The sequence below is a fragment of the Odocoileus virginianus genome, chromosome 14 (assembly GCF_023699985.2).
Source record: "Odocoileus virginianus isolate 20LAN1187 ecotype Illinois chromosome 14, Ovbor_1.2, whole genome shotgun sequence".
Classification (NCBI taxonomy): Eukaryota; Metazoa; Chordata; class Mammalia; order Artiodactyla; family Cervidae; genus Odocoileus; species Odocoileus virginianus.
The window spans coordinates 64,032,851-64,045,651 of NC_069687.1; the positions used below are offsets into that span (position 1 = coordinate 64,032,851).

At 38.3% G+C, this 12,801-nt stretch overlaps 1 protein-coding gene across 12 annotated transcripts in view; it reads left to right on the forward strand.

Annotated features, from left to right (window-relative positions):
• The window catches only part of FBXW11 (F-box and WD repeat domain containing 11), a 124,061-nt gene that overhangs the window by 26,217 nt on the left and 85,043 nt on the right, over positions 1–12,801 (forward strand). Inside the window, exon 1 of one of the 12 annotated variants that reach the window (XM_020870276.2) lies at positions 11,476–11,490. The exons of the other annotated variants lie outside the window; for them this stretch is intronic. The gene's annotated coding sequence lies outside the window, so the exon portion shown is untranslated. Of the gene's footprint in view, positions 1–11,475; positions 11,491–12,801 lie in introns of those variants that run through there. 12 annotated transcript variants of the gene reach the window in all.

Sequence of the window (12,801 nt, forward strand, 5' to 3'; positions counted from 1 at the left end):
TTTTAAATGCAGCAAGAAATGCCCGTATGAGATTTGTCTTCTGATCCTCCTTTCGATTCTGTATTTTCTCAGTTAATGAAAAATTTATTATTACGGTGACATCTGTGTTCTGTTCCTCATAGAACATCTTGACCAACTGCATATAGCTGTCATGCATAAAGTTAAAGCAGTGGCGCTGAACATGGTTTTTGACAAAGAAGTCCAGTATTTCTTAAGTTGATATTGGGCCTCTAAATCTTGACTTCATTAATTCCTTTGTGTGAGAACTTCCAGAGTATTGTAGTCTGCCTGTGTTCATAATGTATTCCTGCAAAAAGAGTCTGTAAGGCATACGTTAATCCTACCGTATCATGCGTTTTACGGCAATTACTTGCTTTTGAGACTGGGTGCTTTCAAGGGGCCAAGTACCAGAAGTATCTCATGAGACATTTAGAGGACCTGGGCTAGAATAACAGTTTAAGAAGATGGACAAAATGATCTCTGTAAGGTCCCTTTCACCTCTAGAATTTGATGAAATCTCTGACTTCAAGCGGCAAGAACTTCCCAGTTGCCTGCAGGAAATAGACAACGTGAAGGGAATCAAAGACGTCCCTGCTCTGCAGCAAGCAGCAGGAATCCTTACTAAGGCAGTCCTAGCCCCTGGCTGAAAGACGGGTTCATTTGTTCTTAGAGCCCAGTGGATTGTGAGGCACAGAACTTCATTCTTATTTGAAACTGAGGTCAGCTTAGGATATGAGAACAATGGGGCTACATGAGAAAGCAGAGCAAGTGCAGAGTTTACTATACATTTAATTCAAGGTGGATAAATCCCTTTATTAGCTTGGACAACTCACTTTCATTCTGTTCATTTTGTTCTGAAGCAAAATTTTGGTTACAGTTGTTTTCTATATCAGTCCGTGTGTGTGTGCGTGTGTGTATAAAATTTTAAACATGAGACTCTACCAACTTGGAATATGTATTTCTTTGGGATAGAGGATGGTTAGGTCTCTGAAAATAAATATGTATTTGAGAAATGAGCAGTGTTTAGAAAGTATTAGAGGGCTTGTTTATGGTGTAGTGTTTGATTCCAGAAGGTTTCTTAGCAGGACCAACTTTCACTCAATAGCTGTAATGAGATGGGAAGCAGTTTAGATAGTGGAAGCTTTGAAAGTCTTTAAAGTGATTTTTAAAATACTATTTTAATAGGTGGAGTTTAAGTTGTAATACTCTTGAAAGCAGTGAAACTATTTCTTTAAAATATTTGATACTTTAGATATTTAGCCATCTTTCTTCCTTTCATGAACTAGGAAATGATACTGCTTTATTTCCAGAAATACTTTTGATACCAGAATATTGTTTTAAGAATTATTGTGTTGTCTGTTGAAGCATTTAGTATATTGGCATGTTCAGTAAACTTTTTGAATGAATAATCAGTTTAAAGTGAAAAAGTTAAAATAGGGTTAAGATGTGTTCTGACTATAATGAAGTCAGACCCTTTGAGAGTAGGTGCAATAGCATTCCTTAAGTCATCTTTCTGAAAGTGATACGTCTTCCTAGAAAGAATAAGATTGTTCATTATACCAGGGGTGGAATTTTTCCACTTTCTTTTTTGGTTTGTTTGGTTTTTTGGCCGTGCCATCTGGCCTGTGGGGTCTTAGTTCCTAGACCAGAGGTTGAGCCTGTGCCCCCCTGGACTGCCGAGGAATTCCCTCTAATGTTCTTTTTAAAACACATAAGCTTTGCGTTCTCTCTTACATGAAAGTAGGGTAAGGATTTTGGCTCCGTACTGATGTTACAGGGCAGTCAGATCTTGTTGTCTGGGTACTTTCATAAATGCTCTGATGAAAGCTTCTTGGCTTCTGAGAGCTGATGGAAGGGGTGACGCCGGCACCTGGGCCTGGAATGGTGAAGAAGGGGAGGCTGGCCTTTCTCAGAGTGGGGCTGGTGCCCTGGCACGTGTGATGAAGTCAGGCGCCTCTTGGTTCTCAGAGGATGGCTACAAAACAAGGCGAGTTTTTAGCTATCTCACCTGGAAGTCCTCTCAGGTGTCATGAAGTTTGGATTATCAGATATTTAGAGGTTGTAGCCTTGTAAAACGGAGCACTGGTACTGAAGAGTTTTCTCTGGCGAGGTAGCCTCAGAGTGTGACCAAACTCTGATAGCTAGCTGAACCCCACCTGTTCTTCACCTTCAATGGAGAATGGGTTTGACCCAAGGGAAAAGTTGCTAGGACCAGAACCCTAAGTTAACAGTGTGGAAATGCTAGTTACTCTGGAGGAGAAAGGTATGAGAAAAGAGAAAGGTGGAGGAGAACAGTGTGAGAAGCTTAAGTACTGGATTGTCAGTTGTATATTGGCTACATCTGAAAAACTATGGCAGGCAAAAAAAGTAAAATAAGAATCTCCTGTATTTAATTCTATGTTTTATGTGTGTTATATTTTATCAAATAAAATAAGATCATAATATAATGAAACTCCTGATTTTGTAGCCTTTATTCACTTAAGATTTCTTAAACTTTTTCAATGTTTTGTAACTTTCTTTTCATATATAACTTACTTCTAGGTCAATAAATATACTTCTATAAAAATGATTTTTATTTGGTGGATACATCATATTTTGTCTTCTGGATGATGTGTAATTTATATAACCAGTCTGTTGTCTGTTGTTAAGCATTCTTTCCTTTGCGCTTATGACAGTGATGTGGTGAACATCTTCTTAGCTTATTTTTGGGCATATTTTTAGTTTTTCCTGTAGTGTAACTCCCCACATATGAAATTTCTGAATCAATGATGTGCATGTTTTCCAAGTCTTAAATGTGTATTGATAAGTTGCACCTGGGGGGTTATACAAATTACACTCCTGTAAGCAGTACAAATGAGTGACAAGTAGATAAAATTTGAAAATAAATCAGAGGAAATTGCTGCTTTAGGGAGTTTAATGTCCAGCAAAGGAAGCGGGGATTTTGGAGTCAGATAGAATTGCACATCTGCTACTTTTGACCTCTGGCATGTGGTTTGCTGTCTCTGATCCTTAGTTTCTTTCTCTTTAAAACTAAAATACCAGTCTGGTATTAACTGTCACCAGTGTGACAGTTAATGAGATCAAGGTAACTATACCTGTCTGGCACATAGTAGGTACTCTGAAAATACAAATTTGCATCTCCTTCCCAAATTATCCTTTTTTTTGTAATTTCATTTACATTTAACATTTTTAAATTGGAAATGTTAAATTTATAGTTTCGCCATCTCCCCTAGTTCTGAAAAATGTTCTTTAACTGGACAAAAGATGCTAACTGACAAAGGCTCAGATGTACTTAATTTAACTGTTGTTTGGTTCTCGCCTGTCTCAGATTTTGTGGATCTTGGATATCAAACCCCATTGGGATTGGGTTCAAGCTGATCTGACCTGGAACTTGCTAGGGGAATCTGTTCCTTCTTGGCAACTGAACCTCAGACTGGTCCTAGTACAACTGAGGACCCATGTGGCTATGCTGGAAATAGATTATTTTGACATCCTGTTCTTGTCATGCTGCTTAGAATAGAGATTCTGCTTCCTCCCTCATACATCTAATCCTTGCTCTCTCCAGCATCTGTAAGAGCTCTGAAAAAACCTGGTGACAGTTTTGAATTATGGGTGGTAGCTGTGAAGTGGACAACAGTGATTTTTTTTTCCCCCCTTTGAAATTACTCGGGAATAAGCTGTTATCATTTTGTTGCTCACTGCTGTTTCTGAAAGTCACTAGGTAAAATGTTTTTCTGGCACTCAACATTTTAACACATTTTTAAACCACAGGTGTTTGAGACAGGCTGAATTAATTTTTGGGAAGAGAATTTGTTCTTATTTAAATTGTCAAGTTACTATTTGTAACTTATAATTTATATTATTTGTAATATAATTAAACAAAAAAAGCATTACTTAAAATTATACAGTGTAGTTTTAAAATATTATAACTACTAGGTATTCATTGGAGAAAAAGTTAGAAAATATGCATGAATAGAAACTATAAAAGAAAAACTACCCTTTATCTCCCTACCAAAGAGAACTGTGAAGATCCATTTTAGTTTTGGGTTCTGGTATCTTAACTTTAGGGGCTTCCCTGGTGACTCAGATAAAGAATCTGCCTGCTAATGCAGGAAATGCGGGTTCAATCACTGAGTTGGGAAGATTCCCTGAAGGAGGAAATGGCAACTCACTCTAGTATTGTTGCCTGGGAAATCCCATGGACAGAGGAGCCTGGCAGGCTATAGTCCATGGGGTTGCAAAGAGTCAGACACAACTTAGCAACTAAACAACATCTTACTTTAGATAATTGTGTGTGTATATATGTGTGCTTGCACAGTGTCACTCAGTTGTGGCCGACTCTTTGTGATCACATGGACTGATGAAAATTGTCTGGACATTAAAAGTGTTTTTTTTAAATAGTAGATTTTAAGGAAAGTTTGAGCTCTGGATTTGAATTCTGATTCCACGACAAGTTGGTTGGGTTTGAATCTCTAAAACTTGGCAGAAAGTAAATTTCAGTTTTCCACATTCTGATCCTTTTTTGTTTTCTTATTTCACTGCCCCCTTCTCCTCATGCCCTTTTCTTCCTTTAACATACATCCCATCCTGAAAATACCGTATGCTGTGTTATCTATAAATATGTGGTTCTACAGTACAGTTGCTAAGAATTAAAGCATTAACATTCTTGGTTATATGTCACATGGTTACTTTCAAATTCTATTACAATAAAAAGGAGAAGAAAGCCTATCACATATTGAGGCTTGGACCCAATATTATGAATGCTAGGTGTTCATCGGAGAGAAACTAATGAACTAGGTGTTCATTAGAAGATATGGATGAATAGAAATTATAAATGAAAAATTATAACTATTCAGTTCTTTAAAATGCTTTGGAAAATACCTTTAAACTATGAATTAACATTTATCCTATGACCTGATTATTATGATTCTTGGTTTTAAAAACAGTACAGTTATTGGTGAGAGTTTGCTGTTTCTTACAGATTGCCAAGAGACATTATAGGAGCAGAAGCCTGCATTGTGGGCTCTTAAAGGCTCTGTGGCCTTATGTTCATTACAGCCACCACAGCTTCTTGAAAAGCAGCAGTCTGAGAATTCAGGCAGTAGGGTAGTTCCTAATTTGGATTAACTTTAATTCTTGCTTTATTTGCTTTGAGATGAGGACTGCCTCCAGCAGAAACTGAACGGATGCTCTATAGCTTTCACATCCAGGTTTAGAGGGCCGGAGTTATATAATCTGTTTGAGCCCATTTACTGTATCATTCTTCAGGACAAATTCCCACTCCTGAATAGAGATTCTCAGTGGAGAGTGTGTTATCACCAAGTGATTACCGTGAAATAGATCTTTGCTCCCACTCCTGTATTTGGTAGCTCCTGTTTCATTACCTGTTTTATATTTTCATTACTCTGTTTTATATTTGGTTGGTAGGGTATGGTGAGAGTTTTACTGGAAAAAAATTGACTTTAGGCAAGTATTTCTGAAGGTAAGTATTGGCCCTTGTGTCTACTCTTTGTAGCTTAGCTGAAAGAAATTTGCATTAGTTGTAAAATAAAAATAAGAGACTGTCCTTAGGCTCTCTTACAGACTTATCTTTCTCACTTCTCTTCAGCATGCTTCATTCCAGCTGCTAAAGGTCATTTCTCTGATTAAAAGTTTATTAGTTGTCTTATCATTGTCTCTAGCAGTGGTTTGAATATTAAAAGTTTTTGATGTCTCATTTGAAGGAATTACATGATTGTAAGCACTCTTATTTCATAATATTTATAAAAACATATATGACTTTTATGCTATTTACTTCCTATCTTTATCATTCAGTTCAGTTCAGTCCCTCAGTCATCTCTGACTCTTTGCGACCCCATGGACTGCAGCACGCCTGGCTTCCTGTGTATCACAACTCCCAGAGCTTATTCAAACTCATGTCTATCAAGTCAGTGATGCCCTCCAACCATCTCATCCTCTGTTGTCCCCTTCTAAACCTGCCTTCAATCTTTCTCAGCATCAGGGTCTTTTCCAGTGAGTCAGTTCTTCGTATCAAGTGGCCAAAGTATTGGAGTTTCACCTTCAGCATCAGTCCTTCCCATGAATATTCAAGACTCATTTCCTTTAGGATGGACTGGTTGGATCTCCTTGCAGTCCAAGAGACTCAAGAGTGTTCTCCAGCACCACAGTTCAAAAGCATCAATTCTTCGGTGCTCATCTTTCTTTGTAGTCCAACTCTCACATCCATACATGACTACTGCAAAAACCATAGCTTTGACTAGACAGATCTTTGTTGGCAAAGTAATGTCTCTTGTTTTTTAATAGTTGGTCATAGCTTTTCTTCCAAGGAGCAAGCGTCTTTTAATATCATGGCTGCAGTCACCATCTGCAGTGATTTTGGAGCCCAAGAAAATAAAGTCTGTCACTGTTTCCATCGTTTCCCCATCTATTTCCCATGAAGTGATGGGACCGGATGCCATGATCTTAGTTTTCTGAATGTTGAGCTTTAAGCCAACTTTTTCACTCTCCTCTTTCACTTTCATCAAGAGGCACTTTAGTTCTTCTTTGCTTTCTGCCATAAGGGTGGTGTCATCTGCGTATCTGAGGTTATTGATATTTCTCCTGGCAATCTTGATTCCAGCTTGCACTTCATCTAGCCCGGAATTTCACGTGATGTACTCTGCATAGAAGTTAAATAAGCAGGGTGACAGTATACAGCCTTGACATACTCCTTTCCCGATTTGGAACCAGTCTGCTGTTCCATGTCCAGTTCTAACTGTTGCTTCCTGACCTGCATACAGGTTTCTCAGAAGACAGTCAGGTGGTCTGGTATTCCCATCTCTTGAAGAATTTTCCATAGTTTGTTGTTATCCACACAGTCAAAGACTTTGGTGTAGTCAGTAAAGCAGAAGTACATGTTTTTCTGTAACTCTCTTGCTTTATTGATGATCCAGTGGATGTTGGCAATTTGATCTCTGGTTCCTCTGCCTTTTCTAAATCCATCTTGAACATCTGGAAGTTTATGGTTCATGTACTGTTGAAGCCTGGCTTGGAGAATTTTGAGCATTACTTTACTAGCGTGTGAGATGAGTTCAATTGTGTGGTAGTTTGAGCATTCTTTGGGATTGCCTTTCTCTGGGATTGGAATGAAAACTGACCTTTTCCAGTCCTGTGGCCACTGCTGAGTTTTCCAAATTTGCTGGCATATTGAGTGTAGCACTTTCACAGCATCATCTTTTAGGATTTGAAATAGTGCAACTGGAATTCCATCGCCTCCACTAGCTTTGTTCGTGTGATGTTTCCTAAGGCCCAGTTGAATTCGCATTCTAGGATGTCAGGCTCTAGGTGAGTGATCACACCATTGTGATTATCTGGGTCGTGAAGATGTTTTTTGTACAGTTTTTCTATGTATTCTTACCACCTCTTCTTAATATCTTCTGCTTCTGTTAGGTATATACCATTTCTGTCCTTTATTGTTCCCATCTTTGCATGAAATGTTCCCTTGATATCTCTGATTTTCTTGAAGAGATCCTAGTCTTTCCCATTCTATTATTTTCCTCTGTTTCTTTGCATTGATTACTGAGAAAGGAAGGCTTTCTTATGTCTCCTTGCTATTCTTTGGAACTCTGTATTCAAGTGGGTATATCTTTATCTTTGGGTTTCCTATATTTATCATTGTGTTACTCTTGAGTAGACTTCTTTGCTCTCTTATCTTGCATGTGGAAAATGTTCCCCACATGGTCTAGAAAACAGCATTTTTCATGCTTTTGAATTGGCTTGGCGTTGACTTGTATTATACTTTATCTCCTACCTTTTAGCTTAAGAACCTCACCCCACCGTTGCCAGTGTGTTGCATGACCTGCTTCTGTTCCTCTGACATATATTGTTGAAGCAGTATGTATACTGAGTTGCAGGAAGATAAAATCTTGTGTGTGCTCAGTCATGTCCACCTCTTGGTGACCCTATGGACTGTAACCCTCTGGGCTCCTCTGTCCATGGGATTTTCCAGGAAAGAATGCTGAAGTGGGTGGGTTGGTTACCATTCCCTTCTCTAGGGGATCTTCCCCACCCAGAAATAGAACTCTTGTATCCTTCATCTCCTGCATTGGCAGGTGGATTCTTTGCCACTGAATAACGGTTGATTAAAAAAAAAAATTGGACCGTACACCTGGGTAGGATTGGTGTTAACTGGTGAGCTGTGACACACAGTGTAAGAGCTGTTGTCGTACAGGACGAAGCCTCAAGTTTGACAGAGGTGTGGGGAGACCTCTGTGATTTGGCCCCTGTCTGTGTCTCTAAGCTTTCTGCAGCTCACACTTAGAAACTTTAGTCATGCTAGATTAATTGCAGTTCCTTGCATAGGACTGTCATTTCTTAGCTACTCAGCTTTGCTTATGCTATTCATTCTGCCTGGAATATCTGTTTCTCTCCTTTTTTCCCTTGGTGGCCTCCTACTCATCCTTTGTGGTTAGTTCAGGCATCTTCCTCCTTTGGGTGTGTTAAGACTGTGTGTATGTGTGCATGTGTGTGTGTGTGTGTGGTATTTACATGGCATATTCTCAAAGTTCCCTCCTATGAGTTCCCAGGGGAGAGAGAAGGTCTTAATTGTTTTTCTTTCCACAGATATAAGTTCAGATAAGTTTTTTGTTGAATGGAGTAGAATTTAAGCACCTCAACTTGGTTATCTCAAGCGCAATGATAGGAGATAGAAGCAGTGGGTAATGGTTCTGTGGAAAGTAGTTTAAAGAAAAAAATTGTAGCGATTTATGGAAAACCTATAATAGGGCATATTTCTAAATCAGAGAGACAATGAACATAAAATACCCCTTTGAGTAACTTGTAAAAGAATTGCCTCTTTGAGAAGGAATCAGGGCAAGATATTCAAAAACAATTCCATCTAGACACAGACCAAAGTTAGCTTTTGTGAGTTCTTCTCAAAGCCAGCCAATCAGAGACAAGGTGCCCGCACCCCTTTCCCCTTTTGATTTGTGGTTCCTATGGCAATAGGAAGAGAGCCTAGGACATTTCTCTCCTGCCTCTGTTAATAACTTTGCTTTTGAAAAATGCCAAAAGCTATTATTCTTTTTGTCCTTACAGCATTACAGTGTCTCTCAGCATAGTGGCCCTGATTTTGGTTTTTGATTATACAGTGTGTATGACAAAATTAATAAACACTGTCAGTTTCCTTGATTAATGTTATTTTCTTTGGCTATACAACATATAAATATAAATCAATCTAATTGGTTATTTGCTCTTCCTGTTAGAACCCCATGTGAATTAGTTCCTGTTCTTTGTGGACAACCCTAAATTAGAGTATTGTTTGCTAAATGTGAAAATAAAACAAACATTTCTTAGGGGTTTTATACCCCTTAAGCGTCTTCATTGTGATCCCACTGTGCTTCTCTTGAGCTCCAGGCTGAAATCTCAAGAGGAAAGAGGCTTAGTTTGTTTTGTTGTTAGCTTAATAAGTAGGTCAATAAGTGTTTCTTAAAATTGATAAATACCCATGGTATCAGGATAAGTTCTTCAGACATATTTTAATAATGAGATAATGTTCCAAAAGTTTAAAGATAGACCACTGTTAGCTTTTTAAAATAAGAAAGAGAGATAATAGTGTGTGGCGTGCCTCTATGAAGCTCACATGAAGAGAGCTTTGCCTTATTCAGTGAAAGAATGATGGATAATCAGTTATTCCATAATAGTCAACATGAATTCTCAATCAGGTCCCTAAGTTTAAAATTAGCAGCTTCAAGAATCCATTACTGCTTGTGGTCAAAGCTGCATTTTAATGCTCTTAGGTTGATAAATATGGAACTTTTACGTTTAGCCATGCTTTACAAATAGATCAATGTCCTCTTGGACTGTTAGCCCTAAGAGTAGCCTTATTTAGACTAGCAAGCATAGGCGTCTTTATTAAAAGATGGATGTATTTCCTAGAGTGGCATTTTCTGTTGAGTAAAAACTATTTTTCAGCACTGTGGTTGGTTATTTAGCTCCAAGGTAATTGACTGTGAAAGTAGGGCAGTTCTAATATTTGTTATAAATACTGGCATCACTCTCTTTACTCCAGAATATCTTCCATGGATGTTATAAAGATTAAGTTCTTAGAAACTGCACTGTCTTTAAAAGTCTTTTTCTGAATATACAAGTTCAATGTCAAGCTTTAAAAAATACCTGTAATAAATATTTAATATTTTGAAATTAGGTTCTCAGGTTTATTTTATGTTGTTTTCCATATTTTTATAAGTATTAATTAGGTCATTAGATGATTAGGAAACTACTCACTACTTTTCTTCTTTGGGCTTTAGTTTCTTCACTTCTGGGGGCGGGGGAGAAATTTGAACTAATTGGTCCAGAGCTCACAATCCATGATTCTTTGATTTAGCGAATGTGAAAATTGGTCTCTCTCTCTCTTTTTTTTTTTAAGTTTTGGATCTCAGGTTATTAGCAGAACCTAATCAGAATACATTACTTTATGCCTTCATGGTTTTTACCCTTTGAGGTAATTACATACTAAACTCTGCAGCGGGAACCTGTTTTTACTGAGTCAATGAAAATTGATTTGCAGATGAGTTTTGGTGTTAATTTGGTATTAGTTGCTGAATACAAGTGTAATCCTTGAAGTCTGTTCTCAGGTCTAAGTGATTCTGTGATTTGGATAACTACAGAGTTTCCAAAAAGGGAACTTAAACTGAACCATGAGGAAATTAAATAATCTATGTAATCTACGTATATATACACATGTAATGTGTTTGGGCATTTTCTGTGCTCTAAATGTTTTGCTAGATATCTCTGGATGCAGTTTGTTGTAGTGGAAAGAAAACATGTTTGCTTAGAGTCAGACAGGATTAACTTCTTGTCCTAGTTCTGTCATCAATTAGCCCTTGTTTTCTTGCACCTTCAAGAAGTCGCTGTTTAAACAAATCAAGCTCTGCTTTCGTGATCTTTGGTTTCCTCATCTGTAAAATGGAATCATACTTGTCTTACAAGGGTTTTTGTGAGGGTTTACTATGTCAACTGTCTGGCATATAACAAGACCTTGATAAATGGCAGCTATTGTCATTATATTATCCAAACATTTGTTCAGCATCTTTTATGGCACTCTTTCAAAGTGTTGGGGTGATGACATATGTATGCCTGGAGTATCAGTGATATAATTCTACCATATTGGCTATGGGAAGCTTTGAAATGGAAGCATACTATTGGAAATACATGGTATTTTCTTCATTACCAAAAACCTGCTCAGTTTTTTATTCCATTTGAGTGCACTGGTTTCGTATTCTTTAAATGCCTTTTCCCAATAATCTCAATACTCTGTTACATTATAGGTGGGATTTAACTAGAAAGTACAGGTGGTGGATTGGCAGGAACCCAGGCTTACCTGAGTTCTAGCATAGCGGTCTTTGTTTATATTGTAGTTGGGGTAACCATAGAATTTACCTCCCGAACCAGAACACTTTTGAGAGTGAAAGTTATGCTGAGACCGGTGTAAACTTGGACTGTCCCAGGAAAGTGGGTATATTTAACCATCCTAATTATAGCTAGAATAAACAAGTCTATGAGGTTGGGTCTGAGACTTCTGGAGTATTTTGGTTGAACCCAAACACCCACCTTCAGATTTTTTTATTTTTGATTATTCATTTGCCAGGGTAAATTAATTGACCTTAGGTTTAAAAAAGTACGCATTGAATACCACAAATAATCTAATGGTTTAAAAATACTAGCTATGTTGTATTTGTTTATATTTTACTTTTTTTCTTAATTCCCTTAAAACCAGCAAGCTTTTAAAGAATAATGGGAATGGGTAAATGAAATAAACTTTTAACTCTTAATTGTGTTAAATGAACATTGCAAGCAAAGTCCAAAATGAAAGTCATGATTATTCTAAAGTTTTTTTTTTCCCCCCCTTTGGGAAGGCAGAGATCTGGGTGACACTCAAAATCAGATGTGTTTTTATCAGCTCTTTTGTTTCCTTTATCTATCAGTCTATCGCTCATCTTTCTTGTTCTTTTTGCCTGTGTCTTTAGGTCTCCTGTGATTTTATTTAGGGAAGTGCAAAAACTGTACCCAGATGATAAAGTTTCAGGTGATCAAAGTTTTTATAATAGGGGCATCATAGTTTTGTGGAATGAATGTGGGTTTTAATAGCGGCAACCAAAGTTTGAAATTCTGACTTTCCCCTCCTTTGCTGTTTGTGCACATGACTTGCCTTTGAACCTCAGTTTCTTGACACTGTGGTGTGGTGATTAGAGAACACATTTAAAGTGCCTGGCCCCATAGTAGGTAATGTAATGGTGGCAATTGTAATTATACGACATAGACCAAAAACCACTGGGGCTTCCCTGGTGGCTCAGATGATAAAGAATCTGCCTGCAATGCTGGAGACGTGGGTTTGATCCCTGGGTTGGGAAGATCCCCTGGAGGAGGGCATGGCAACCCACTCCAGTACTCTTGCCTGGAGAATCCCATGGACAGAGGAGCCTGGTGGGCTACAGTCCATGGGGTCACAAAGAGTTGGACACGACAGAGCTGCTAAGCTCATGATGTTAGAGTCACAGTCTCACCGCTAATCTTGTTTTTCCCTCAAACTTTACAGTTCCCTTTAATGGGTTTCCACTGAAACATCTTTCTCTCCCTCTTGATTCTGCTCACTGTACCCTCCTGAGGAGTTAGTGGTTGGCAGCAGAAACCTCCTTTCCGTAGGACAGAAAGTGGGCCCTCTCCCAGGTTTCCGTAGTTTTGCTGGACTACCACCCCTGACCTCCAAGCTGCCATGGGTGCACCCCCTGCCCGACTAACATTCGAGTTGCCTGTGTGAAGGAG